Genomic DNA, 27,446 nt, shown 5'->3' with positions numbered 1-27,446 from the left:
TTCCAAAGATGTGCATTTGCTAAGAAAAGTGAAGGGACTGAAGGCAAAGGTGCACATGTTTATTGAATGAAGAAGTTACAAAATATACCCCAGTGTTCTTTCTAATGCTTGGTTCTGCTCTAGTGCCTTCCTCCTTTATGTTGCATTTATAAAGCATGTGGAGTTTTTCTGTAGTCAGTGCAAAAGCTTTAGGGACCAATCTAGAATCACATGGTGATTCTAGAAACAGTTCTTGAAAGCTTATCTTCTGTAGTTTGCTCTTGGTTCATAGTAATAAGCTGCCTTTGTAAAAAGTCTTTATGAAGGCATATAGTTTTCTTCTAAACAGTCTGATGTTTCCCTCGTGAGTACTGTTTTGTGCCCACTGTGTTCATCCACGATAACTTAAATGGTTACCTCAGGAAAACAACACAGTGTTGGTGGTTGTGTAAACATGTCACACTTAGGCAATCCTAACTCTTATTTATAATTTAGCACCACAGCCTGGCAGAGGCCTACATTGAGCAACATCAGTTTCTTCTGTCCCAAGAAAGATCACCAATTCAGTTAGACTAGGTGGCCACCAGCCTTCAAGATTTGCCTGTCTTTCTCCCATACACCAGCACTGGGAGAACAGGTATGAGGCACTCTGGTAGCTTTTATCTGAGTTCTAGGACCTCAATTCAGGTCCACGAAGCCATCCCGGGACTTTCAACTTCTAGTGTGGCATAACAAGCATTGAGCTTTTATTTATTTATTTATTTATTTATTTATTTATTTATTTATTTATTTATTTATTTATTTATTTATTTTTCAGAGCTGAGAACCAAACCCGGGTCCTTGTGCTTGCTAGGCAAGCGCTCTACCACTGAGCTAAATCCCCAACCCCCTCAGCTTTTATTTTTGTGAGCAAATTATTCTATTGCTTTTAAAACATTTGTTTTGGACTTAACTAAAAATGACGATTTAGTGATATCTACAGAAAGGCATTATTCTTTTGGCAAGAGAAAAGAAAAGTTGCCTCTTAATTAGTACTTACCATGTCATATTTGCTGTGCTAAATTTTCCCCTTCTTTGTTGTCTTGAAAATGTTAAACTAGTTGGTTTCCTTAGCAGTAGAGTTTTAGAGAATATCAGTGGCCTGCATAGTAGGAACCCTCAAGGGTCTTCGTGTCTGAAATCAAGACCGCTTCTATCCTTCTAATATGTGGTTGTGTCTCCTGTGATCACTGTGCTGACAGTTGTGTGGACGCAGTGCCTGAGTGTAAGCCTGGTGAAGTCACGTCTTTTACCACAGTGACCTTAGGTGCCTGGGAGAAGCATAAAGACCTGCTTAGTTATCATCCATCACCCATGTTTAACTAGACACATGAGTGGAAGTGATTTTATTAGTTCTTCAGCACTGATTTAATATTCTGAACTTGAAAGTAATACAGAGTATTCATTTGCATACCCAGTGTTGTGGTCACTGTGAGGAACGTCAGATGCACCCTTGGTGGAGCACGGTCTTCACTCGAAAGCACAGCTAACAAGACACACAAGGGCTGTTTTGACTTGGCCCTTGGCAGCCGTAATTTCAAAAGATGATCAGTGAATCTACTCATTTAAGGAAATGCATACGTGTGCACATGTACATGTGTGCCAGCACATGTAAACACTCCCAATACAACACTTGAGTGTTAGCATTGTTATCAATTCTTTTGACAGTCAAAATTCATAGTGTATTTGTATAGGTAAATTTTTGTCATATTTCATGTGTTTATTAACGAACATTAAATGCAAAAGCTAAGCCTTGTGGAATTCAGGAAAAATGAGTCCAGTCTCATAAAACTATGAAAAAAAAGGGTTTTTTTTGTTTGTTTGTTTTTGTTTTGGTTAAGATTAGTGTGGTTGACGTGTGTGTAGGAGGGTATAACTCTAGCAAATGCATTAGATTTGCACAGAGACTATTATACATATTTTAACATCTCAGTTTTTATTTTGAAATGTAAATAAAAGATAAGTACTGAAGAAGAAATGTTTTGAAGGCAAGTGGTTTAAACCCATGGATCACTACATATAACCTTGTCAAGTCAGTGAATCAAGAAAGTAAAATTCTTTAATTCTTCAGTTCTTTAATGTGCAATGCTATAATTTAATGTGAAGGTAAACAAAAGTTTGTTTACAGGTTTGTTTTTGAAGCACTTTAGGGACTTTCAGGTTGGAAGCCGTTTAATCCAACTGCCTAGTTGATGTTTGAACCTTCTTGCAAAATCACACAGTAAAGAAAAAAAAAGGAGGAGTGTTAAAAAAGAAATGGGTGTGGCCTGGAGACAGAACTTTATGTAGGATTAAAAAATGTAGCCTGAAAGCTTTCAAGGTCTAATTACATGGGGAGGTGCCTGTGTTTTTATTTGCTGTTTACCTTTGATCTGTCGACTATTTTTGGCAGAATGGGACAGGCTTTTTTTGAGTTTTCATAGCTTCTTTATTTGATGTTCAGACACTGCTCCGAAGTTGCCTAGTAACTCTCAAGTTTCTTTTTCTTCTGAAAACCCCTAATATTAACACTTGGCTTTTGTTCCTAGACTAATAGCAAGTTACCATCCATATATCTGATTTCTTCTGAATGTTTAAACAACAAACTGAATTTTAGAAGCTATTTTTGCATCTGTTAGACAGGTTACATATAAAAACCCCAAATAATATCAATCTGTAAAAATAATAACAATAAATAAGAACTTGCAGCTCACTACATACTGTAAAAATTTCTGCGAAACTCTACTTTCTAAAACTTGTGTGTGTGTGTGTGTGTGTGTGTGTGTGTGTGTAATTTGATTTTCACATGTATATATATAGGTATTTGGTTTTTCTATAGATTTGTTTTTAGTATGCACATTGTTTTTATTAAGAAATATGTTGTGGTAACATTTTATTAGTAAATTTAAGATTTACACTTTAATATTGAATAGTTACAAAGTAGTGTTTTTGTGTCATAATTAACTTATCCAACCACCTGGATGTTTTTGATTTTTTAACTATTATAGATGTATTATAATGAGCAGAAATATTACATGTGCTGTATCTTTTCATGTGCTTGTGATTGGTTCTTTATGATAATTGTTAGACAATTTGAAGAATACAGACATTTAGTACTTTAACAGTTATGGTTACATTTCTGTTCAAAATGATACCATGATTAATAGTCCAGTTTATGATACACAAACATTCTTATTTATCCATTCCTCACCATTTAATCCACTTTATAAAACATTTTCCTGGATTTCAGGTAAATAAATATTTTACTTACAACTCTCTGATTATAAGCCTAGTATTTTATGTTATTAACTGTTTTATATTACTGGATATTAGTATTTCTTCACTGTACCCTTTCCTTTAGCTTTTTCATGATTTTCTTATAGTGAGATATACCGAGACATTTCTAAAATTTAACTAAGAATGTGGAGAGAGTTGACAAGTGGAAGGTAGGGAGCTGGCTTCCACTGTGTTGAATGTAAAAATCTGTGAGAATTCTTTTGAGGGGTAAGACTTAAAAACAAACATCTTTCTATGCTTTAATACTCCTGGGAAACCCCTGACCCATGGTCACCATTGCTGACTGAGTGAGTGGGTGAGCAGAGGTTTGGATATGCTGTGGCCCAGGGTGTTCTGGGGATGCCTTTGACTGAACAGACCGTGATTTTCCAGAACAGATGGTGATTTTTCTCTGGCATTTCCTCCAGATCTTCTCACTTGTGTGCTGCCCTCAGGACCCAAGTGGCTACTTGTACTTTTGGAAATATCTTCTGTAGCTAGCTTATAGCATATGTGGTGTGTGCAGGCTGACTTAGAGCCTGTGCTGACATGTTGCTTCTCTATTCCCGTTTTCTGTGGTTGAGGCATTAAAGTAATTTTTTGTTGTTGTTGTTTATTACAATGATCTATGTGATGTGAGGAATATATACCCTCTTCCAATTGTTTGCTCTGGAATTTACCAGTACTTTAAGTTGACTGACAGTCTGACTAAGAGATACCTGTACCTACATGTAGCAGGACAGCGTTGATTTAACAGATGGGATATAGGGAATTTTCTATAGTATTAGAATATCTTTTTTTGACCAAAATGTCTGGAATATGGTTTGTTCCAAGATTTAAAATATTTCAGAGTTAGAGTTTATAGAAAAACCAAATATCTATATAAATATATGAAAAAAACCTCTCTTTATATATGTATATGTACATATATATTATATATAATCTATCTATCTATCTATCTATCTATCTATCTATCTGCATGCAAGTTTTACAGAGTACAATTTCATAGAAATTTTCACAGTAGTAGTGGGCTCCACTTAATTCCTGAACAGCTCAATGATTGAAAATGTTTAATTCTTGTTAGGCATGATGTTTTCTAGTTGCTTTTCTTATGTCACCCATTGTTCACATGACAGTGAAGGAACAGGATGTGTCATGTGTCTCTCATACTTACAATTCATGCTTGTAAAAGAGTAGTTACCAAAGAAACAAAATATTATATTTTTAAAAGAGAAATTGCATAGGTTAAGAAAACCCTTTTGAATTTCTAGCATTTTGCTGTAGATTTCTTTCTTGAGAAACTTAATTTTCCCCCCGAGAACCCAGGCCTCAGACGTACTAAGCCAATGATCCTTCACTGTGCTACGTCTTCAGCCCTCTCTAGTGTCGATGCTGAGGCGGCAGTCTTCCTGCCTCAGCTGTTCCAGGAGCTGGGATCCAGGTCCATGCTGCTGGGCTTGGATCTATGTAATATCTTCATAAAGAGGTAAAAGGACCAGATAAGGAAATAATCCTTTCCCCACAAGGACCCAATACTCTGTTGCTTTGAGGTAATTCATGTTGAGGGTGTAGATAGAACTGTTGTATTCCAGGTAATATTGCCCTCCTAGATCTTAAAATATCTGACGTCTAAAGCAGAGAAGGATAAAATACCAAAGATGAGTGATAATGCTGTTTTCCTGGCAGGACTCTTCTATCTCTTTCCTCCTCTCAAGTCAGATCACATAGCTGCCGAGCACTGGTGAGCAGTCGGGACAGCCTGAGACAGCACATTATATGGAAGCATGGCATAAGGCAGCTCAGAGACGCTTTAATTCAGTGGCTCTCAGCCTTCCTAGTGTGTGAGCTTTTAATACAGTTCCTCAAGTCGTGGTGACCCCCAACCTTAACATTATTTGTTGCTACCTCATAACTGTAATTTTGCTACTGTTATAGAGTGTAAATATCTGATATGTAACCCTGTGAAAGGATCGTTTGAACCCCAGAGGAATTGTGATTCACGGGTTGAGAAAACACTGCTCTAACCAGATCCTCTTCTCAAATGCCAGACCCTCACCATCCATATGTCCTTACTTGAGATTAGACTAAATTGCCTCGATCCCTTAAGACAAAGTGTATTTTAGGGGCTGTGGAAGGGCAGAATGAAATATTTACTGTTTTGTCTCTTACTTTCTGATGCACATCCCTAATCTATTCTGATCATTTGTAGTGATTGGTATATTGGTTTCTACAACAATATATTGACCGAACTTTTCTTGAATGAATTTTATTTAACCTAGTTAATTCCAACTTATGTGTTTGCCGTCTATATTTTTAAAGTCACAGAACAAGTCAAACTCATCCCTAGAGTCCAGGAAAGTTTCTGGGCTAAATTAGTAACTTAAGTTCCGTCATTACTTTCATTTGAACACCACTCATCAGCGTCTTCACATTCTGGAAAGAACACAGCCTCTTTAACAAAGTCCCTTTGTTTTCATGGAACCAAAATGTCTTTATTTAGGCCAAACAATAAAAACAAACGACCTAACTACTTTCTAATGCATGGGGGCTCCAGAGGGAGGAAACTATGGCTATTTAGAGGCATAAGTGACTCACTGTGCTGGTGTGGGTTTTATAAAGCCGGCTCTGCATGTTTGAACTACATCTGCTACTTGAGCGTAACTGGTGTGTGCAAGCATGAGGATGCTGAGTAGAACTGTTGCAGCCTCAGCAGCCAGCAGTCCGCCCCTGTGCAGAGCAAACGCTGCCTCTTTCCTTATTATTTCTACCTATATGGTATTTCTGTTGAACACACGCAGGGTATTCCTGATGAAGTGAATTCTTTTTAACCTGCAGGATAAGTTTTCAAAATGCTTCTTGCAAATTTCATTTACCCCTTTAAAAAATCTTTTAGTTTTCACTTTTACTTTTAAACATCCCTGCTACTGCTGATAGTTTTTTGGAAAAAGCCACTGTGGATGGAGAGGTTGTATTCTCAGATGTAGTACAATGAAATAATTGTTGCTTTTGGCACAAAAGTCTTGGCAAAAGTTCTTAGAGTAGGTGAGGATGCTGACTCTGAAATGTTACTGCTCATTGCCAGAAAGTGCTTCTTCAATAAAGCTGTAAATGCAGTTTACTCATGCCTCTCCATTTCATTTTGTATCCAATTTTTTAGGTCACTTTCATGAATTCAAAGGCGATTTACCAGTGACTTCTGGGTGCTGGGGTGATCCTCGTGTATAATTGTGAGTATTGATCCAGTCATTACTTTTCTCATTATGTAGAGGAAACTCACAGTTTATAAACAAATCAGCCCATACGTAAATTCTGGTTAGCCCTTTAGTAACTGTTGAGTAAACATTGTTAGGTTTTCATGAGTGATTGTTTTGGGACCAAGAGTATAGAAGAGACGATCGGCCGTTGTGAGGAGCCTGTGTGTTGTGACTCCTGTACAGCAGCACACTGCAGCCCCACTGCTGTGAGCCTGGGCAACAGACTTGTTTGGGAAATAACCGCTGTAGGAGCCACCTTACAAGTTCTCCTGCATCCACACATAAGTCTTTACCCTGATAACTTTGCACATCTTCTGATTATCTGGACGTGAAAAGTGTTGTGTGTTTGTACTCAGAAGTGAGATAGGCAGATTTCAAAGAGCAGTCCATGCAGGGAGATTGCATGCTAAAGAGCCAGATTCATTGGTGAATATAATATGGACATCAAAATGGTGTCGTTCTCCATTTCCTCTCCTCCCCCAATTATCTTTATCCTTTCAAACCGTATTTTGGAGAAAAAAAACTTTTTCTCATGAGAAAGGTAAATTAAGGAAAAAATGAACTATCAAAGATTAATTAAAATACTTTGATTGACACATATTTGCTATACAGAAGAAGCCATACATGGTAGCTATTAAAACATGTCTGCATAAATCTACTTTTAAGCATCCAGAGTTTGCTTCCCTGTTTATGCTGTTGTGAACCATTGGTGTTTAAGGGTGTCTCTTTTACTGTTGACAATAGTAAAAATAGAAGAATCATTTTTGTTTTTGTCAAGAATATACTTTTTAGGAAAGTATTTGAAGAAATGTCAAAAATTAGAGTTTAAGCAGAAAGCACTGAAACTTTATCTGAACTCAGCTTTATGTGTCAGTGGAACTGTTGATCAGGACAGGCATTTTGAACTAACCAAACGGGTATGAATGTTAAATGTAGTTTAGATCATTTTGTATGAGTTTGGTCTTTAAGAATGAGCAAACGGGCTGGAGAGAGGCTCAGGGGTTAAGAGCACTGACTGCTCTGGCAGAGCACCCAGGTTTGGTTCCCAGCACCCACCCAGTGGTTCACAACCACCTGAAACTCCAGGTCCGGGGAGTTTCTACACTCTCTTCTGGCCTCCATTGGGGCACTGGACACATGTGGTGCACACACAAATGCAGGCAAACATTCATGCACACTAAGTACAAAAATTAATCTTTAGAAAATGACAAAATTGTTTTTTTTAATGAAGTTATCAATGTTTGTCTGGTGCTCTGAGGCAACTGTGCAAGCACAGGCTCCTATGAACTTCATGCCTTGTTCAGATTTCATGCAGGATTTAAATAGCACAAGGAGCAGTGGTGAGGATTAGGAGGGAGCAGAGAGGGATACAAAAACATCTCTTTGGAATGGATGGAAAGAGGGGCTTTAGGAAGCAAGGAAAATTTTTGAGGAGCTGAGCTGACTGGTGGAACCCCAAGGCGAGGGGAAGGATTTGGAGCTGGCCACTCTTCGCTCTGCCCTTTCTTTTGGCCCCTTTCTACTTTCCTTCCCAGCATCCTTTTCTCTCCAGTAAATCCTCTGAGTGATCAAAAGTTTTAAAGAAACAAACATAATTGCCATCATTTCGTTCAAATGTGATTTCTCATCACACCAAGATTTCTTTCCTAAATTCTCCCTTCTTATCAAGACACACAGGTGCTACTTTTGAAAGTAGGTGATCAGGAGCCGGGTCCTCGGGGTCAAAGATCAAGGGGTGGGGACATTGGAAGGGGACACAGTTCACACAGCTTTCATGCCATTATTTTTATAGTTTAACTTAAACACCTCAAACCCTTCTGGTCAGATTCTGTCTGGTCATGGGAATGGAAGCCGTGCTTGTCAAATTACCTCATGTAATCATTTTCCAGCCATGAAGAAATGCTAGGTTAGGGCACGGGCCAGATATTCCAACACAGGTAAAGCTGCCTTAGGCTGCAGGGCTGTGGGAAGAGATGTGGCAGGAAGCTGTGACTGCTCTGCTGTTTCTTCCAGTGGCTGTGGAGCTGGTCACCGCTTACCCTGAGTGACAAGGAGGCTTCAGTGATAGGAAAATGCTCACCTAGTGAGGCCAGCAAACAGGGCAGTGGATGGCTCAGTGGCAGAGGCTTTCTGAAGCTTCCCCCTGGAACTGCCTATTCACTGCATGATGGAAGGCAGAAAGCTCCAGCTCACAGCTCCGTGGAAGCCTGTGAGATAAGGAAGGTGGGATATTATTTTGCACATCCATAATGAATAGGCCACACCAAGGGTGTGTGAGGACTGACCGGAGTCTATCTGCTCCCTCTGCTGGTCTGCTCAGAGGAGGAGAACACTGTGAAGCTGACTGGCTGTGGCTTCTGACACCATGTCTTATCCTAGCATTGCCTCTTCCTTTCTCTCTTTCTCTCTTGTTAAAGAATAAAATGACATATTTTTCCCAAGTTGGCATTGGGTAGAAAGATCTTGATCTGTATTCTGTATGTCATATTTAATTTTTATCTTTAATGAAAAATAATTATGTAATCCTTTCTATTAAATTGTATTATGATAATAAATGACTGATTAAATAAATCAACAAATAGCAACAAACCCAAAGATGGTTCAATAGGTAATTTGTTTTTCTAATCTTCCCACAATACTCAGCAGTTTGAAATAGATTCCCACATAGAAAATGCTGCCTCCTCATGATCATAATAATAGTAAGCCTTTCCCTAAGGCCACCAAGTATTTTATTATCTGGTACACACACACACACACACACACACACACACACACACACACACACACACACACAGAGATGCACATGCACACATGAGGTGGGTTGGGTGGAGAATATTGATTAACTAAAGGCCTGAGGCAATAATATAGCTTAGGTTGGCATGACCCTATTTTATAGACATGAAACTGGCTGAGTTTTGTGAGATGAGTCTGTGTTACTTTCTATGTCAGCACAGCAGAACGCCCACCTGACCTCCAGTGTACACCAGTCTCTCCCACAGCATCATGCTGTACTCTGAGAGACAATTTTTGTTTTTCTTTTTTAAAAATATGAGCACACTGCAGCTGTTTTCAGACACACCAGAAGAGGACATTGGATTCTATCACAGATGGTTATGAGCCACCATGTGGTTGCTGGGAATTGAACTCAGGACCTTTGGAAGAGCAGTTAGTACTCTTAATTCCTAAGCCACCTCTCCAGCCCCCAATTTTTGTTTTCTTTCTCTTGTTTTTGTCATTGTCTCTGACCTTAGTTGTGTGCTGTGTCAGGGGAGCAGAGGCCCAGTCCCTTCCCCCACTCACTTCTCCACCTTCTGGAGTACTGGCACCCCATCGGCCTTTTCCAACACTTCTGTTCCAGACTACTACTCATCATCATACTTCTGTTGGAAGTTTTTGAAATACATAGATTTTTTTGGGGGTGGGAGGGTGAGATGGAGTCATTAATTCACATCTTTGTGGTATTATTATTATTGTTACTATTCGTTTTTAATGAAAAGAAATCTGTGGCAAACTGAGCATAGCTCAGACCAAGGCTCCCTCAGGGAGAACATCTGTGAATTTAAGGGAAAGTAGGTCTAAATGCATTATCTTTAAAAAATATTATTCCAGTCTAATCTTGACATAGAGCAGGTAAATAAAAAAGATGAGCTGTGAAAATCCACAAATAGGGCTTGAATGCCATTTTCCATGACAACGGGAGCTGCCCCATGAAAGCATTAGTGCTGGGAATGTAAGGAATTTAGAATTGTGCCTTCTCAGTTTTACAGTTGTGTGCTCATGTTAATTAGAGATATACTGACATTTGAAGTATCTACATTAATGCACAGACCTACTATACATTTGTGAACCAAGGCCAGAAACCTACTTTAATTGAAAGGAGCTGCTAATCTGACTGCATACCCATTACACCGCAAGCCTTTAAGCTTTATACACTGCTGTCCATGCTCTCTTGCTCTTTATATGCTCTCCGCTGCCTAGTTCTAATTTATTCCCGAGAGGCCAGCCTGCTCTGTTTTCACATCCGGGACTGGTGCTTCGGAGGACTATCAGTGGGATTTTTCAGGAAAAAAATGTGATTAATAGTGTTTCTTTTCTCTGACTTCCTAAATTTTTGGTTTTCCTTCAGAATGGCCTACACTGAAGTCTGGTAGGATTTAGGTCTAGGAAGCTCACTCCACTACCTGTGTGGAAGCTCACACTGCAGTTGCAGGAGAGAGCCCAGTTCTTCAGGCCCTGATTAGGTGAGCAGCTCAGCAGCATTCGGGTTTTCCTGGTAGAGCTGGAGCTCTGCTGTTTTCGTGCCCGACCACAACTCTTCATTTCTGCCTTGTATCTCGATGCCTTCTTGAGGTCAGATTTCAGAGATTTTACTTTGTACAGTTTGTGTATAAAGTAAGACCTTCAAACTATTTTTATGACTTTGTATTTCTTTAAAAAATTTTAATTTTTTTACAAATTTTATGTGTATCGGTATTTTTGCCTGCATGTATGTCTGTGTGAGGGTGTCAGATCCCCTGACTCTAGAGATACAGACAGTTGTGAACTGCCAGATGGGTGCTGGGAATTCAATCCAGTCCTCAGAAAGAGCAGCCAGTACTGTTACCACTGAGTCATCTCTCCAGCCAGAGCTTGTATTTCTTAAGCTACGCTTGTCAGAGTTTTTAACCTAATTGTTTTGTGCTTGTTGTCTAGTGAAACTCCCTCCCTTACTTTTTGGAGCAATCTGTGAGTATTACACAAGACCAGTTAGAAGGTTTCTTTTTGCAGTACCAGATCGCACTGCCCCAAAGGACTCTTAGGACTCAGGACTTGTTCCATTAACTTATTCTACAGGCACAGTCAGACCCAAAACCTGGGGCCATTAAAACTTACTCAGAACTGTTCGTGTCATTATGGCCTCTTTTCCCTCCTTACGACTTCTGTCTGCGCAGCACCTCTGGTCTTTCCCTCTTTCATGTTGCTTGCTACTCCTTGTGCCATCATAGCTCACTTGGTAATTTCAAGTTAATTGCTCAATTATCAGTGATAGTCACAGAGGACTTGAAACACGCGCAGTGGAAGATCTTTAAAATTTCAAAATAAGTCGGTGTGTCATAATCTTAAATGTGAGGCATGCCAATGTCTTCAGATGTAAAACACACAGCCTGAGCCAAGCATTTTAGAGAAGGCCAAAACTCACTGTTAAAATCGCAGCTTTTGTCTGGCACCAAAGTGTTTTATGTCCACTGATTTCAAACAGCATGTCTAAATTTGATCTTGGTTTACTCTTCAACACCAATGCGTTGGGGTGGTTCATAGAAGAAAGGGGAAGTAGAATTGCACAGGTTTCTGTTTGAGTGCTGGAGTAGAAACGCACAGCCACACATTCCCTGTGAGTAGGCTTGCTGCATGGCCGCCTACGTTGGTGCCAGCATAGGAAGCTTCTGAAGGGGACAGAACAGTGTGGTAGTGGTGCTCATGCACCAGGTGGGAGGCTGCAGTCTAAGGAACACGAGCAATCATCCCCCAAGAGCAGTGACTCTGAGGACTCATTGAATCCTACCTAGCAGCACTCAAATGCTTCCAAGATCGCTCACATATGACAACAACAGAACTAGTGTAATGCGTTTGGCAACTAAGCAAAGTATTATTAAAATTTTGCTTTATCTCCCAGTTTGTGGTTTTCTCTAAACTAATATGGCACCGACAGCTCCATTTCCAGATGCTATAGTGATCCTTTCATGTTTTTGTAGGATTTACTGGCTGCATTTAAAGGTATGGTGGACCACACAGGGGTCAGTGCTGATATGGTCAGTGCTCACTGGAGAAAGGGGAATGGAGGCCTGGAGAGAACTGCTCCATGCTGCTTTCTGAGATTGTTTTAACCAAAAGATAGACATTAACATTGCCCTGTATTTTTACATAACAGTAATTTTAATGAAAGGACCAAATGCATATGGCAAAGGATAAATTCAGTCATTGCCTCAGCTGGGTAATGTTCTCAAGCATAGGCTAGGGAGTGCCAGCAACCTCTAGTACATAGCTAATAGCTGGACGTGACAGACAGGCTGCCCACAATTTAGCAAACGGCCATTGATTCCTGCAAGTATTTTAGTAACCAGTTCAGGAAGACTGAGAAATCAAAGACATCTACTTTGTTGCATTTTGTCTCTGCGTTACTTAGCTTCATTTTACCTAGGCATCCTGGTTTGTTATTTTGCACCTGGCATATGGATAATATGTCACCACTTTTTGGTAGTTCCACAGCATCGCAGTGTGAGTTAGATGCTGCTGTAAGGAGAAACACGGTGTGCGGTCTCTCTCCTTTTCAGTGTAATGCTTACATACTTCTGCTGGCAGTTTACAAAGGCATGAGTTAATTATAGTGAGAAAGATGCATTTCTGAAACTTCACTTCGTACAGAAGACTGGCAAAGAGACTTACCATTAATGTTTTATCAGTCAAAAAGCCAATCCCCATGATGTGTGCTTGCTGTTGTTAATTTCTGAGCACTAAGGGCTCGGCACAGATTTTAGAAGAGAAGGGAGGTGTTTACACCCGAGGGTTTAAAGCTTGAAATATTACTAGAGAGTTTATGTGGGTGGAGTTCTCTGTGGACAGTGTTGGCGCTTTCCCTTCTCAGCTCAGCTTCCCATGTGCAGAGGTGGACGGACCCACAGACAGCATCAGGCTTTCCATTGTATCTCTTTTTTGCCTCTTTTAGGGCTTTGGATGCACAATCATTGCACAAGGCATGTTTGCCAGCTAATTGTTGTTTTTCCCTGTTTAAGCCTGGCATTATGAACAATTAAGCAGCAGCATTAATGGAATCCAGTCTCTGCCCTTATAGCTACCTGAACTGAACAGAATACAATTTTATGTTTTTCAGCTGGGGCAGGCTGATAAGAAGCCCATGGCTTGGTTTTAATGACTGCTACAAATGTTCCAGTTTCATTAAACTAAGTAATGAAGAAATTTAGATATATTATTCCTCAGGGTAATACTATTTTCTTTTATTATTATGTGTATCAGTACATCACAAGTTAGAATGGATGGCTGCTAAAATATGTGCTTAAGTTCATATTCACTGAAGACTGACAGCTTTAAGGGAAGGGAACATTCTGGAATTTCTCTTAGTAATGGCACTCTGTGAACCCACTGACTGTGTTGATTCTATGACTAATTAAGTGGGTTTTTCCATGAGCCTAGAGTTGTAGGGCAGACAGCTAAAGGGAAACGTCTGGGGACCCTGAGAAACCTAAGCATAATATGGGACAGACAAGAGGAGTGTTAAAGACCCAGAGCCTTGAAGAAGGCGATATGGCTGAAGAGGTGGGGCAACATCTGTCCTTCCAACATTGTGAGTAACTGGGAAAACAGAGACAGCGCGAGACATGTGGACAAGAGGACCCTTCATCTGAAATAGGAGGCTTTGTGTAGGTCACAAAATGGATTTTAGGACTGTTTTTCAAGACTTGGAAATACTTGTTGGAATTGAGCAATAGTTATTTAAAAGGATTTCTACAATTTCTTCTGAATTATTGCAAGTGTATTTATTTTAATTCAGTGCTTTTTAAAAGTACAGCTTAAGACATTTCAGGAAGTGTAGATTCTGCAGAAAAACTAATGACAATAATTTACTTTTTCTGGGTAAAGATTCATATAGGTGTATATGAAAATAATCACCCATATAGCTCATGTTAACATTGTATTGGAGAACCCTAGAAAAGTTCCTCACCAGGTCAGCATTCCCAGAGAGTTGTACTCCATGCATATTGCAGTGATTTTACAGTCCTGCAGGTAGGGACCAGTCTAGACTGCCATCAGGAGATGGATAAAGATGATGTGGAGCATATATGCAACAGAGTACGATTCAGCCATATTGAAGAACAAAATGATGTGATTTGCAGAAAAATGCATGCAATTAGAGATTGTCATGTTAGCTGAACTAAGCCTGGCACAGAGAGACAGGTATGACTTGTTTGCCCCTTAGCTCTCACCTTTGAAACAGTGTAGAGTCTGTGTGTGACGAAAAATGTCTTATTTTGGGGGTTAGAAAGCTAGTGGAGCCTGTCCTCTCATGCAAGACAGTGTGGTGGATCTGTCTTCTGCTTCCTCCTTCTCTCCCTCCCCTTCGTTTTCTTTGTCTCCCTGTTCCTTCTTTGTTTTGCTGATGGTGGCTTTACTTTTAGTCTGCATCGTGTGGTAAGTTGAAGATGACAGTTGGCACTTGCCCCTTAAATTCTGTGCAGTGCCATTGTTCTGATGGGGGCTACAGACCTTCTTTAAGGTAGCCTGTGTTTGCTACTGTTGTTCTTTTCTGTTTTGTTTTTTCAAGACGGAGTTTATCTGCGTAGCCCTGGTCATCCTGGAACTAGCTCTGTCGAGCAGACTGATCTCCAGCTCACAGAGATCTGCCTGCCTCCGCCTCCCAAGTGCTGGGATTAAAGTTTTCCAGCACTCTGGGAAACAAAGAACTGATTGTTCCTTGTTTTGTTTTATTTAAAAACTATAAACTAAGGTCCCTGTAGACCAGTGGTTCTCAACTTTCTCAGTGCTGTGACCCTTTAATATAGTTCCTGATGTCGTGGTCACCCCAACCATAAAATTATTTTATTGCTATTTCATAACTGTAATTTAGCTACTGTTATGAATTGTACTTTTTTTTTTTTTTTTAGATAAAGGGTTGCTAAAGGATTCTTGACTCACAGGTCAGCAGCTGAGAACTACTGCTCTAGTCCATCCTGTGCAATCAAAGAGAAATGTAGAAACTATTGGAATTAGTTTATTATTATGAAGTGATGAAATAGGATATTTGAAAAGAAATAATTTTTATTGTGTCAGAAGCTTACTAAGCCAGAATTAAGGCTTGTCAAGTTTTAAGGCTTATTTGCTGAGAACAAGATAGAGAAGGAAGCATCTTTTTCAAAGGCTGTAGAAGTCTTCATCAGTGAGCTTGCTCGTTATCCCTGTGTGCGCCAGTCACCAGGGACGTCCCAGCTCTGGCTCTTGGTCATTTCATCTTCAGGGAATGAATTAGACTCAGTTCTTGACGCTGCTATTTTTTAAGAACAATTTCACTTACACATGAATAAGGTAGATGCTCTAGTACCAGAAGGGTTAAGTTTATCGGTTATATTAAGAGTAGTATTTAAGTAATGAAAGGTATATACACGTGGAAGAAGGCTGTGGCTTGGTTAAGGCCATGCATACTAATCAAATGGTGAGTTCACAACAATCTGAAGTTCTTCAAGGGAGTTTCCTTGGTGATAGCACTTAACACTAGAACTCTACACTTCTCATACCAGGAGAGGAATGAGTGGGCCCAGCAGTCAGGACTTGCAGCCATGGCTCTATATATAGCTTTCAGCGATGGTGCAAGGTACAGACTCTCCCCAGCTGTGGTTTTGTATGCTAGTTGGTTTCTGTTACTTTTTCTTTTTTCCCGTGGTAGTATTTAAAATAACAGGAATGTGTCATTTATAATGTCTATTTCCTCCCCAGATTAAAGGTTCTGTTAGGGTAGTTACCATGACTATTATTTAAGCTTGCGTAGTCAGCTTCTAGCACAATCCCTGATCTATAAGAAGTTCCCCTAAATATTTATTGAAAGGGTGAATAAATGAACAGTAAGTAAATAAAGAAGAAAAGGCAAGTGGGAATGCAGAGAAGTAAAAGATAGAACTAGGACCTGAAATCTGATGCTCAAGAGGGATGGGCATCATTTAGATAGTGAAGTCCCATTGCATTGTACCTACCTCAGAGCAGCTGGACCCTCCCGTCTCTGCTCTGCTCCACCTTGCTTGAGATGGAAGGCCATCTCCTCGTTTTCAAGCCCCTGGTTACTCAGCTGTCTTAACTCAGCTGTCTTATGCTAACAGCTCCTCCAGGAACAGCACTCTGGACTTTCAGAATTTTCTTTCTCATACACAGAGAGTACCTTTATCTTCTTTATTCTTTAAGATGGGTGCATTACTTAGGTCTTTGTGCTGCTAATTTGAGTTTGGGTCATGGGCGTTGTGCTTGTTGCCCGCCCTGCTGAGTTTTCTCTTGGAGAGGCGAGTCAGCTGGCACACAGCTTGACTGAAGTGGTTCTTAGCACCACCTTGCTTGTTTGGTCCTCTAGTAGTAACTCATTTTTGTGACTTCTCTTTCTTTCTTTCTTCCTTCCTTTCTTTCTTTCTTTCTTTCTTTCTTTCTTTCTTTCTTTCTTTCCTTTTGTTATTAATATATATGATGGTCAAGGAATCTTTTGTTTGAATTTTTTGCTTTTGCAAAATTCTATTGAGCACTTTAGAATTTTCTGATGTCACTTTAAAAATTGACCTTATGGGTCTTTTTCTTTTTCTTTTTTTCTCATCTTTATTAACTTGAGTATTCCTTATTTACATTTCAATTGTTATTCCCCTTCCTGGTTTCCAGGCCAATATCCCCCTAACCTCTCCCCCTCCCCTTCTCTATGGGTGTTCCCCTCCCCACCCCCCCATTACCACCCTCCCCGCAACAATCACGTTCACTGGGGGTTCAGTCTTGGCAGGACCAGGGGCTTCCCCTTCCACTGGTGCTCTTACTAGGATATTCATTGCTACCTATGAGGTTGGAGCCCAGGGTCAGTCCATGTATAGTCTTTGGGTAGTGACTTAGTCCCTGGAAGCTCTGGTTGGTTGGCATTGTTGTACATATGGGGTCTTGAGCCCCTTCAAGCTCTTCCAGTTCTTTCTCTGATTCCTTCAACGGGGGACCTATTCTCAGTTCAGCGGTTTGCTGCTGGCATTCGCCTCTGTGTTTGCTGTATTCTGGCTGTGTCTCTCAGGAGCGATCTACATCCAGTTCCTGTCGGCCTGTACTTCTTTGCTTCATCCATCTTATCTAGTTTGGTGACTATATATGGGTCTTTTTCTTCTGCCTCCCAGCTAAGAATGAAATGAATCGGGCAGAGTAAGCGCAAGGTTTGTCTCTTGTCATAGACACATGTTTCTATCTCAGTCCCTCCTACAGTGTTCTAAATGAACTTCCAAGGGGGTACAGGAAACAGATTTTGGTTGTGTGAAGCCAATTTACCTTTACTTGGAACAAATTATTACCCTGATGCATTGGCCATGTGAATGCTGTCAAAGCACATCAAAAATCTGCTTCCTGGGGCCAGTAGGATGGTTCAGCAGGTAAAGATATTGCCACCAAGACTAAGGATTTGAGTTTAATCCATGAACCCCACATGGTGGAGGAAGAGAGCTTCTGACTCTCAGACGTTGTCCTTTGATATCCACATGCAGGCTATAGTATATATGAACCCATTCACATCCACACCCACAACACACACACACACACACACACACACACACACACACACACACCACACACGTAAATAAAATGTGTGTTTCTATTGTTCCTTTTCTAAAAAACGAAACAAAACAAAAATATTTGAAGCAGCTTGGTTTTCAACTTTCTGGAAACTGGAAGTATAGTAAAGAGTGATCTAACTGCATCACAGACTTCACACAGGGTGACATAACCAGTGTTCAAACAATGTCCAGCTCAGTGCCTACAACCTGTTTCTAAGTATGACCAGCTGTTTTCCCAGTTAAGGCAAATCACTGTTTTGATAATAAAGGTTTCTAATCTCACGAGAGTGCTTAATACCTGCTGAAAATGAATGTACAAGCCACACACTGAATATGGAGGGGGCACACACACTGCATATGGAGGGGGCACACACACTGCATATGGAGGGGGCACACACACTGCATATGGAGGGGGCACACACACTGCATATGGAGGAAGCACACACACTGCATATGGAGGGAGCACACACTGCATATGGAGGGATCATACTCAAAGCATCACGTTAGGCATTGCACTAGAAATAAATGCAAATGTGTGCATAGGTTCCTGGGCTGGGAATTGTATAGTGCTTTTGTTCCTTGTTGTGTCCCAAGTATCTAAGGCAACATATGCTTCAAGAAGGTAGTAATAAATTCTGACTATCCTACAATGGTTCTGATTGTTTTAGCGATGTAATATAGTCTCCCATGCAGAATGTATTAAGGGCCTTATAGAGAGGATTCAATATTCTAGAGTCTACCTTTTAGGATACATTATTAAGGAAAAGAACATTAGAAGTGTACATTTATTTATTTATTTATTCATTCATTTATTTATGCTTATGAATGAGTGCATCTATGCCACAGTGCACATGTAGAGTTCAGAGGTCAAGTTTTGGGCATCATTTCTCTCCCTCTACCATGTGGGGTCTGAGGATTGGACTCAGATCCTTAGGCTTGGTGCTAAGAACTTTTACCTGATGAGCCACAGCCCTGGCCCTAGGAAGCAAACCATTAATGTTCCTTGATAATTGAGTACAATTTTGTGAGTGGGATAGGCACAGGGCAGGTGATGGCAGTGAGGGAGCTAGGGGCATAGTAAGCAGTTCAGTTTCACGGGGCACAGCTTGTTGGAAGAGCTGGAAAGTGCAGGCATGGTTAGGTGTGACTGTGGGATGGCTTCACACTAAGTAGATCACAGGGATCATCATGCCCAGAAATATTACTTCTGAAAGACTAATTCAGGCAGCAGGCAGCAGGGTAGACTGGAGGTCCCCTTGCAATCTGAGCAAGGGAAACTGCATGTGAAGGACATACTGCACATGTTTCAGGAGGGGGAAAGGTATTTAAGCAAAGAATCGAGAAGAAGTGTGGTAGGAGGCTATGGTGGCAAATGACCCTTGTTGCTTTCTCTTTGTTTCTTTTGCTTATGACTACATGGGATTTATGAAAGACAAGAATGACCCACTACAATGCCTCTTGCCAAAGTGTACAATTTTTTTCCATCTCATCGATTAAATCCTCACTTACACTTAAGGATTTTTTCTTCCCTTTCCATAGAATGCTAAGAAAATATAGTATGTTTTTAAAGCAACAAAGGGAAGCTTAAATATAAAATTACCTAGAAGAGTTAGAGGCACACAACTACACACAAGTGCACACACAATGTGAGATGTATCTAACAAGAACAAACATGGACTCCAGGAGCTGAAGGACACAGGCAGGGACCCATCGATTTCAGATGCCTGTGGTGGAGCCAGGCAGCTGTGAACATGAGGAAGTGAGGATCCTTAAGATGGAGCGGTTGTTTCAGGCAGCTTCCTCAGGACCATTACTGTACGGTCTCTGTAAGAGTAACGCTCCCTCGGGTCCTGATGACAATGGCTCCCTGGCTCAGTTGTCACAACAGGCATAGTTACATCAGACATTATACTTATAAACATGGCTCTCTTATTTATTCCTTTCAAGGCAGGATGGGTAGTGCTGGGAAATACACCATAATATAACAAGCTTCTGCTGAAGTGAAACTTAGAAAATAGGCATTTCAAAAAATTACTAGAGCCACACAGCTTTCTTGAAGATCTTGGCCATTTTTGTTACACTATCATTCAGAAAAAACATTGTCATCCATTTATTCACCTATCCATCCAATCATCCAAACACCTGTCCTTCCATCCTTTCACCTCTTCATTTATCTATGATCCTTCTGTCCACTCATCTATCCAGTTATCCACCCACATATCCATCTGTTCAGCCACCTACTTATTCATTCATTCTTCTACCCACCCACCCACCCACCCATCCACCCATCCATCCACCCATCCATCCATCCATCATCCACCCACCCATCCATCCATCCATTCATCCACCCCATCCACCCACCCATCCATCCATCATCCACCTACCCATCCATCCATCCATTCATCCACCCCATCCACCCATCCATCCATCCATCCATCCATCATCCACCCACCTATCCATCCATCCATCTATCCATCATCCACCCATCCACCCATCCATCCATCCATCATCCACCCACCCATCCATCCATCCATTCATCCACCCCATCCATCCATCCATCCATCCATCCATCCATCCATCCATCATCCACCCACCCATCCATCCATCCATCCATCCATCCATCCACCCATCCATCATCCACCCACCCATCCATCCATCATCCATCTACCCATCCACCCATCCATCCATCCATCCATCCATCCACCCATCCATCCATCATCCACCCACCCATCCATTCATCCATCCATCCATCCATCATCCACCCACCCATCCATCCATCATCCATCTACCCATCCACCCACCCATCCATCCATCATCCATCTACCCATCCACCCATCCATCCATCCATCCATCCACCCATCCATTCATCCATCCATCATCCATCCACCCATCCATCCATCCATCCATCCATCCACCCATCCATCCATCATCCACCCACCCATCCATTCATCCATCCATCCATCCATCCATCATCCACCCACCCATCCATCCATCCATCATCCATCTACCCATCCACCCATCCATCCATCCATCCATCCACCCATCCATTCATCCATCCATCATCCATCCACCCACCCACCCATCCACCCATCCATCCATCCATCCATCCATCCATCCATCCATTATCTACCCATCCATCCACCCATCCATCCATTCATACCATCTACTCTATATGAATTTGAATTATTCCATGAGAATTTAAAAATTTATTTTATTTATATGGGTATGTACCATATGCATGTTGGGTACCAGAGGAGTCCAGAAGAGGGTATTGGATTCCCTGGACCAGGAATTATAGGCAGTAGTAAGCTGCCATGTGGGTGCCAGCAATTGAACCCAGGTCCTATACAAGGGCAGCTGATGTATTTAATTGTTGAGCCATCTTTCCAATCCTCCATAACAATTTAAACTTAAGAATCTTTTACATGAGGCAGAATTTAAAAAAGAAAAGAGAGATTTAAAATAGATCAGGAGCTTACAATCTGATTGTGAGAGAAGATGACATATACACATCTGGAAAATGCAAAGGAAACCGACACATCTAGCACTTTTCTCCCTGCGAAGCTGTTTGTTGTTCCTTCTTTGGAGAGTTGAACAGGCTGGCTTCATTCATTTTGTATTTAAGTATATCTGTCTCAGCTCTGGACACACTGAATGCTCTTTCATAGCTTTTGTGTGACTAAAAAACCTGTCTTTCTTGTTCCTAGGACTAATGAATATAAAAATCAGATATATACATTTGTGTATGTCTATAATACCAAAGTGTTTTATATGCTTCCATAAATTCTATATCCTTCATAAACATTCTATCAATTTAGATATTTGTGTGCTAAAAATATGAGAAATTTGAATATCCTATGAGAAAATTAACATTAGAGTCTTCCTATGCTTTGTACTTTGAGAATAAACAAAGCAATAAGTAAAACTATTAAAGTTCCTCTGTGCACCAAAGTATATCTAGGTGTTCCATGTCCTCCCCACCACCACTAATTTCCCTAAACGATAGTAGCTGCTAGCACAGTGTCGGGGTACAATGTACTCAGAGGTACTGTTTCCCCTCAGTACCAGCCTCACTCCCTATGGGAGGAAGGACCTGTGAAAGTATTCTAATGGTTTTGAAATAAGACATGTGGGATTCCTGGCACCCTGGGCTTTGCTTGAGCTAGCAGAAGTGTTAGTCAAAGCATAGAATGCCACCTGTGCATGCTGGTTTTGATAGCTTTATTGGAGGGTAATTAATATACAATAAGTTGTGTGAATTGAAATACTTCATTGGGTAAGTTTGAGTTGGGGTATAGTAATAGTGCCATTTCCATAGCAAAGTAACATTTCATTGTTCCCAGTGTGTCTTCCCGATCCTTCCCAGCTTCTCATTTCTTGCTTCTTGCCTGACCCAATCCCAGGTTGTCACTGACATGTTATCACAGCTCATTTTGTACTTTATGGAACTTTGCATTAGTGGAATCATACAGTATATGCTGTTTTTTAGAGTTTCTTTCACTCAGTGTAATTATTTTGAGATTCAGCCATGCGCATGCTAATACCTTATCTTTAAAATTGTGGAATGGTGTTTTATTATATCAGTCTGCCATGCTTTTGATTGTCCATTTCGTTTTGTTTTGTTTTTTGCCCTGGTTTTGACTCATTACAAGTGAGGCTGCTGTGAACATTCACTTCTGTGTGGTCCTATACTTTCTGTGTCCTGGTTAAGCTTGAGAGGAGAACTGGGTGTTTAGAGAGACAAATATAAGCTTACCTTTATAAGGCTGTTGAACTTTTCTAAAATACAACTTTACATTTATGTTCCTGCTATAGGCACTCCATATTCTTAGCCTCAGTTGTCATGCTTAGCCTACTCTTAGCTATTCTCTGGAGTTATTACAGCATTTTCTGGTGTATGTATTTAAAAAAATTTTCATTAATTGAATCATTAACTTAGTCTGTATGCATGTATGTGCATGTTTAGGTCAGAAGACAGAATGTGGAAATCAGTTCATACCTTGTAATGTGTGGATTCCAGGGGTTGAACTCAGGCCATCAGGCTTGGTTCAGGCCCCTTTCCAAGCTGAGCCATATTATTGGCCCGCCTTGTACATCTATCTTTCCCTAATGACTGATGATGTTGATTTTCTTCCCATGTGCCTTTTTATCTACTTTGCTGAAATATCTTTCAGTCCTTTCCCGGCTTTTGAATTGTGGTTGTTTTTCTCACTGGGTTATTTTATTCTTTGCATATTCTTTTACATTTTTAGTGCATTTCATATAAATTATTGATTCTATTGGCATGGATTTTTCATGATACCCACTCATTATACTTTTAATGAATGTAAGCTATTTAGTGTGAACCATATCTCTGGTTTCTGATATGAGAATATAAGTACAATATATCAGAATTTAATGTTGATTTTCTGTTTTCTAATTTGCCCTTTTCTGTTCTAATCATGATGTGTCCCATTCTCTGCATGGTTTGGTTTTTATTTGCTGTTTTTCTGATTATTAAGCTGAAGCCAAGGTTGCTGTTTTGTGGTTCTGCAATAGCAGTTGTGATGCTGTGAACTGGCTTCCAAGTGCTGCCCTGGCTGCTTCCCTGGCCTTGAGAGGTCACAACCACATTTGCAATCACTTCGAATGCTTTCCAGTTTTCCTCTTGATTTCTTCTTATTTTTTGTTTTTGTTTTTGCTTGTTTGTCTTTGGTGTTTTTGAGCTAGGATTTCATTGTGTAACCTTGGCTGTCCTGTAACTCACTCCATAGACCAGGCTGACCTTGAACTCACAGAGATTGACCTGCCTCTGCCTCTCTTCTTAAATTTATGTTTCATTTAGAAAATTTAGTAAATTTATACTTTAATAGTTGGGTATCTTTCAGTCATTCTGTTAGTAATTCCAATTTAATGCCACTGTATCAGAAAGACCCCTTGTATGATCTAAGTGACTTTTAACATATTGAGCTTGGTATTATAGCTGAGAACACATTCCATTTTTAGAACATATCATGTGAGCAGATGACATGCTGCTGGATGACATTGATTGATTATTGGATTGATTGATTGATTGATTGAGTTGGTCAGGCCTACTCTTTTCCTTTTTGATTTTTTAAAGATAGGAATGTCACTGTGTAGCTCAGGCTGGCCTACATTCTGTATGACCCTCTTGCCTCAGTCTGAGGAGTGTGGGGCTCACAGGTATGTGGTACACAGCTGATTATTTTTGACTACTGGGTTTTCACCCACTAACAGAGATTTTGGAAACTCTATTATTCTGCTTAAATTTTATCTACTTTTGCTGGTTTTGCTTTGAAGTTGGGCCAGGTGGATTGGTATTTAGATCAGTATATCTACATAGTATGATTACATAAGTGTTATTATATTACTAGAAAAATATCAGAGAAATTCTTTTTTGCTCTGAAATCTACCTTGTCTGCAAACCTATTGCAGTCTTTTATCTTTTTTTTCTTATTAACTTGAGTATTTCTTATATATATTTCGAGTGTTATTCCCTTTCCCGGTTTCCGGGCAAACATCCCCCTGCCCCCTCCCCTTCCTTATGGGTGTTCCCCCTCCCAACCCTCCCCCCATTGCCGCCCTCCCCCTAACAATCATGTTCACTGGGGGTTCAGTCTTGGCAGGACCCAGGGCTTCCCCTTCCACTGGTGCTCTTACTAGGATATTCATTGCTACCTATGAGGTCAGAGTCCAGGGTCAGTCCATGTATAGTCTTTAGGTAGTGGCTTAGTCCCTGGAAGCTCTGGTTGCTGGGCATTGTTGTACATATGGGGTCTCGAGCCTTTTATCTTTTATTAGTGTTTCTGTACTATGTTCCTTTGTTCTCTCTCTCTTTTTTCCTCCCCCCACCTTTTTTTTTTTTTTTTTTGAGACAGGGCTTCTCTGTGCTGTGTTGTGTTGGCTGTTCTAAAACTCTCTGTAGACCAGGTTGGCTTTGAATTCAGAGATCCATCTGCTTCTGTCTCCTAAGTGGTGGGATTAAACTTGTGCACCACCACCGCCCAGCATTTTTTTTTTGTATTTGTACTTTTAACTCTTTTACTTTTGAATGCTTATGTTTTCATTTGAAATGGATTTCTTATACGTGGCCTATAATTTTTGTGTAGTGTATAATTCTGCCTCTTAACTTGCATGTTTCAACTGTTTTAGTTAACGAAGTCACTGGCTTGGTTAAGTACCAGTATGTCCTCTTGTTTTTATTTTATTTTACCACTTATTCATTCTTCAGTTTTTCTTTTTTTGCCTTATTTTAAATTTGTTGAGACTCTTTATTACTTTAATCTAAAACTTTTAAAAATATGTTTGTTTTATTAATGCTAGTGATTGCTCTAGGGCTTATAGCAACTCTATTCGCTGTCCCGGCCTTAGTTCTTGTGATGATGCATACAAAGACATACGGTGCTGTGGCTTCACTTCTCTCCCCTGGATGCTTCACACCTGCTAGGATCCCTATAATAAATTATACTTTTGCTTTGAATTTTCAGTAAGGCTTAAACATTTTAAAATGAGGCAGAAGATGAAAATACAAACTTTTGTATTTGCTCATGTGTCTCCTACAGGATATGCTTACCACTAAGATTTCATTATTACCATTACTATAGTAGAGCTGCACGTGCTAGGCAATCATCCCACCAACCCGTCCTCTGCATTTCTAGAGAAAGCTTTCTTCTTCTCATGTGTATTCCAGACGGACACTTTTTTGACTGGATTCATTGTCCTTTGGCTTGCAAAACTGTCTGTTGTAGTTCCTGTCCATGTTGCCCTGTGTGTAATGTGGCTGATTTTTGGCTGGTGGCTTTGGAGATTTTTATCTGATTTCACAGGGTCTAGTTGTCAGGTAACTCATAGAGATCCTCTTCTCTATCTCTCAAGCTTGAGATGAGACATCTGTGGATTTATGCCTCTCATCACATCAGAAACAGCTCAGCCACGGTGTCTTCTGACTCTTTTTTCTCATGCCACACTCTGGAGGCTTGATTATACAGAGCTTCAAGTTCCTCTGTAGCTCAGGTCCCCCCTTTCCCTGTGGTCTCTTTCATTTTGGATTCTTTCTGTTGATATGTCTTCATATTTAATTATCATGTCCTGGAGTATGTAATCTGCTTTAAATTCCCAGTGACTTTTCATTTTACAGTATTTTTTGTCATAAAAGTTCAATTATAATATTTTACAAAAATGTCTCCCTCTTTCAGTTTATATGATTAGTCTTCCATTCAGCTCCAAGAACGAATAAAAGTTAGCTGTAATACCTACTTTCCTGTCCGTCGCTACCCATTCCTCATCCTCCGCTTCAGTTCCCTCGGCCTCCTCCTCATTAGACATTGTAGTTTGTTAGTATTAGGTGTGACCAGTAACGTTTTACCTTATTTTATCTGTATGAGTACTTTGCATGCATGCATGTTTGTGCACCAGTTGAGCACAGTGCCCAAAGAGGCCAGAAGAAGGTATCAGATCCGCTGGAACTGGAGTTACAGATGCAGCCATGTGGTGGCTGGGTTTCCATCCTCTAGAAGAGCAGTCAGTCCTTTTAAATGCTGAGCCATTCCCCAAACATGGGGAACTGTTCTTCTTGCCTCAGCTGTCTCCTAGGAAAACTGCTGAGTATTAGCAGGAACACAGAAACACCGAGCTGCCAGTATAATAAAACAGTGCCTTTTTCTATGTCCTGTGAAAGACTACTGACCAGGGCTGGTGCACAGTTGGATCTCGAGGTAGTTGAATTCCAAGCTTTCTTAGGAACTGACATAATTTCCATAGTGACTGTACAAGTTTGGGCTGCCACCAGCAATGAGGAGTGCTCCCCTCTCTCCTCATCCTTCCAGCATGAGCATTCTCTTGTGTTATTGAGCTTAGCCATTCTGACAGGTATAATATGGAATCAAACAGTAGTTTTAATTTGCGTTTTCCTAGTGGATATGGATGTTGAACATTTCTTTATGTGTTTCTCAACCATTTGAGTTTTCTCTATAACAAATTCTCTTTTTAGATCTGTACCCCATTTTTAAATTAGGTTATTTGGGTTTTTTGATATTTAGTTTCTTGAGTTCCTTATATATTTTGAATATTAGTCCATTATTGTATGTGGAGTTGGTCAAAATCTTCTCCAATGGGGAAGGCTGCTGCTTTGTCCAATTAACAGTGTTCTTGACCTTATAGAAGCTTTTCAGTTTCACAAATTCCCATTTATTAACTGTTGATCTTAGTGCCTACACTATCAGTGTTCTGTTCAGAAAGTCTTCTTCTGTGCCAGTGAGTTCAAGGTTATTTCACACTTTCTCTTGTCCTGGGTTCAGCATATGTGGTTTTATGTTGAGGTGTTTGATCTAGTTGGACTTGAGTTTTATGCAGGGTGATAAGTATGGATCTGTTTCCATTCTTCTACATCCAGTTTGACCAGCACCATTAGAAACTGGCTAAATCCTTTTAAGGGACTCCCTAGAGAACGTTGGAACCTGACATATTAAGTTCTCTTTTCTATTATCCTGTCCCATAAACTGCAGACATCATGGTCTCCTTTTGTTTCTCGCTCTATCACTGTAGCTAACTGATACCATTATGTTTTTTCTCTGAATAGCAGAGCTGCCACTGCCCCATG

The 27,446-nt window shown here is 40.3% G+C and overlaps 1 protein-coding gene across 19 annotated transcripts in view; it reads left to right on the top strand.

Annotated features, from left to right (window-relative positions):
* The window catches only part of Sox6 (SRY-box transcription factor 6), a 611,566-nt gene that overhangs the window by 147,234 nt on the left and 436,886 nt on the right, over positions 1-27,446 (top strand). For all 19 annotated transcript variants that reach the window (XM_039106334.2, XM_063285244.1, XM_063285274.1 and 16 more), the window contains one exon: positions 6,431-6,500. The gene's annotated coding sequence lies outside the window, so the exon portion shown is untranslated. The remainder of the gene's footprint in view (positions 1-6,430; positions 6,501-27,446) is intronic.

The sequence above is a fragment of the Rattus norvegicus genome, chromosome 1 (assembly GCF_036323735.1).
Source record: "Rattus norvegicus strain BN/NHsdMcwi chromosome 1, GRCr8, whole genome shotgun sequence".
In the NCBI taxonomy this organism is placed as follows: Eukaryota; Metazoa; Chordata; class Mammalia; order Rodentia; family Muridae; genus Rattus; species Rattus norvegicus.
The sequence above is the reverse complement of the archived record's forward strand: the minus strand, read 5'-3'. Positions and strand labels throughout refer to the sequence as shown.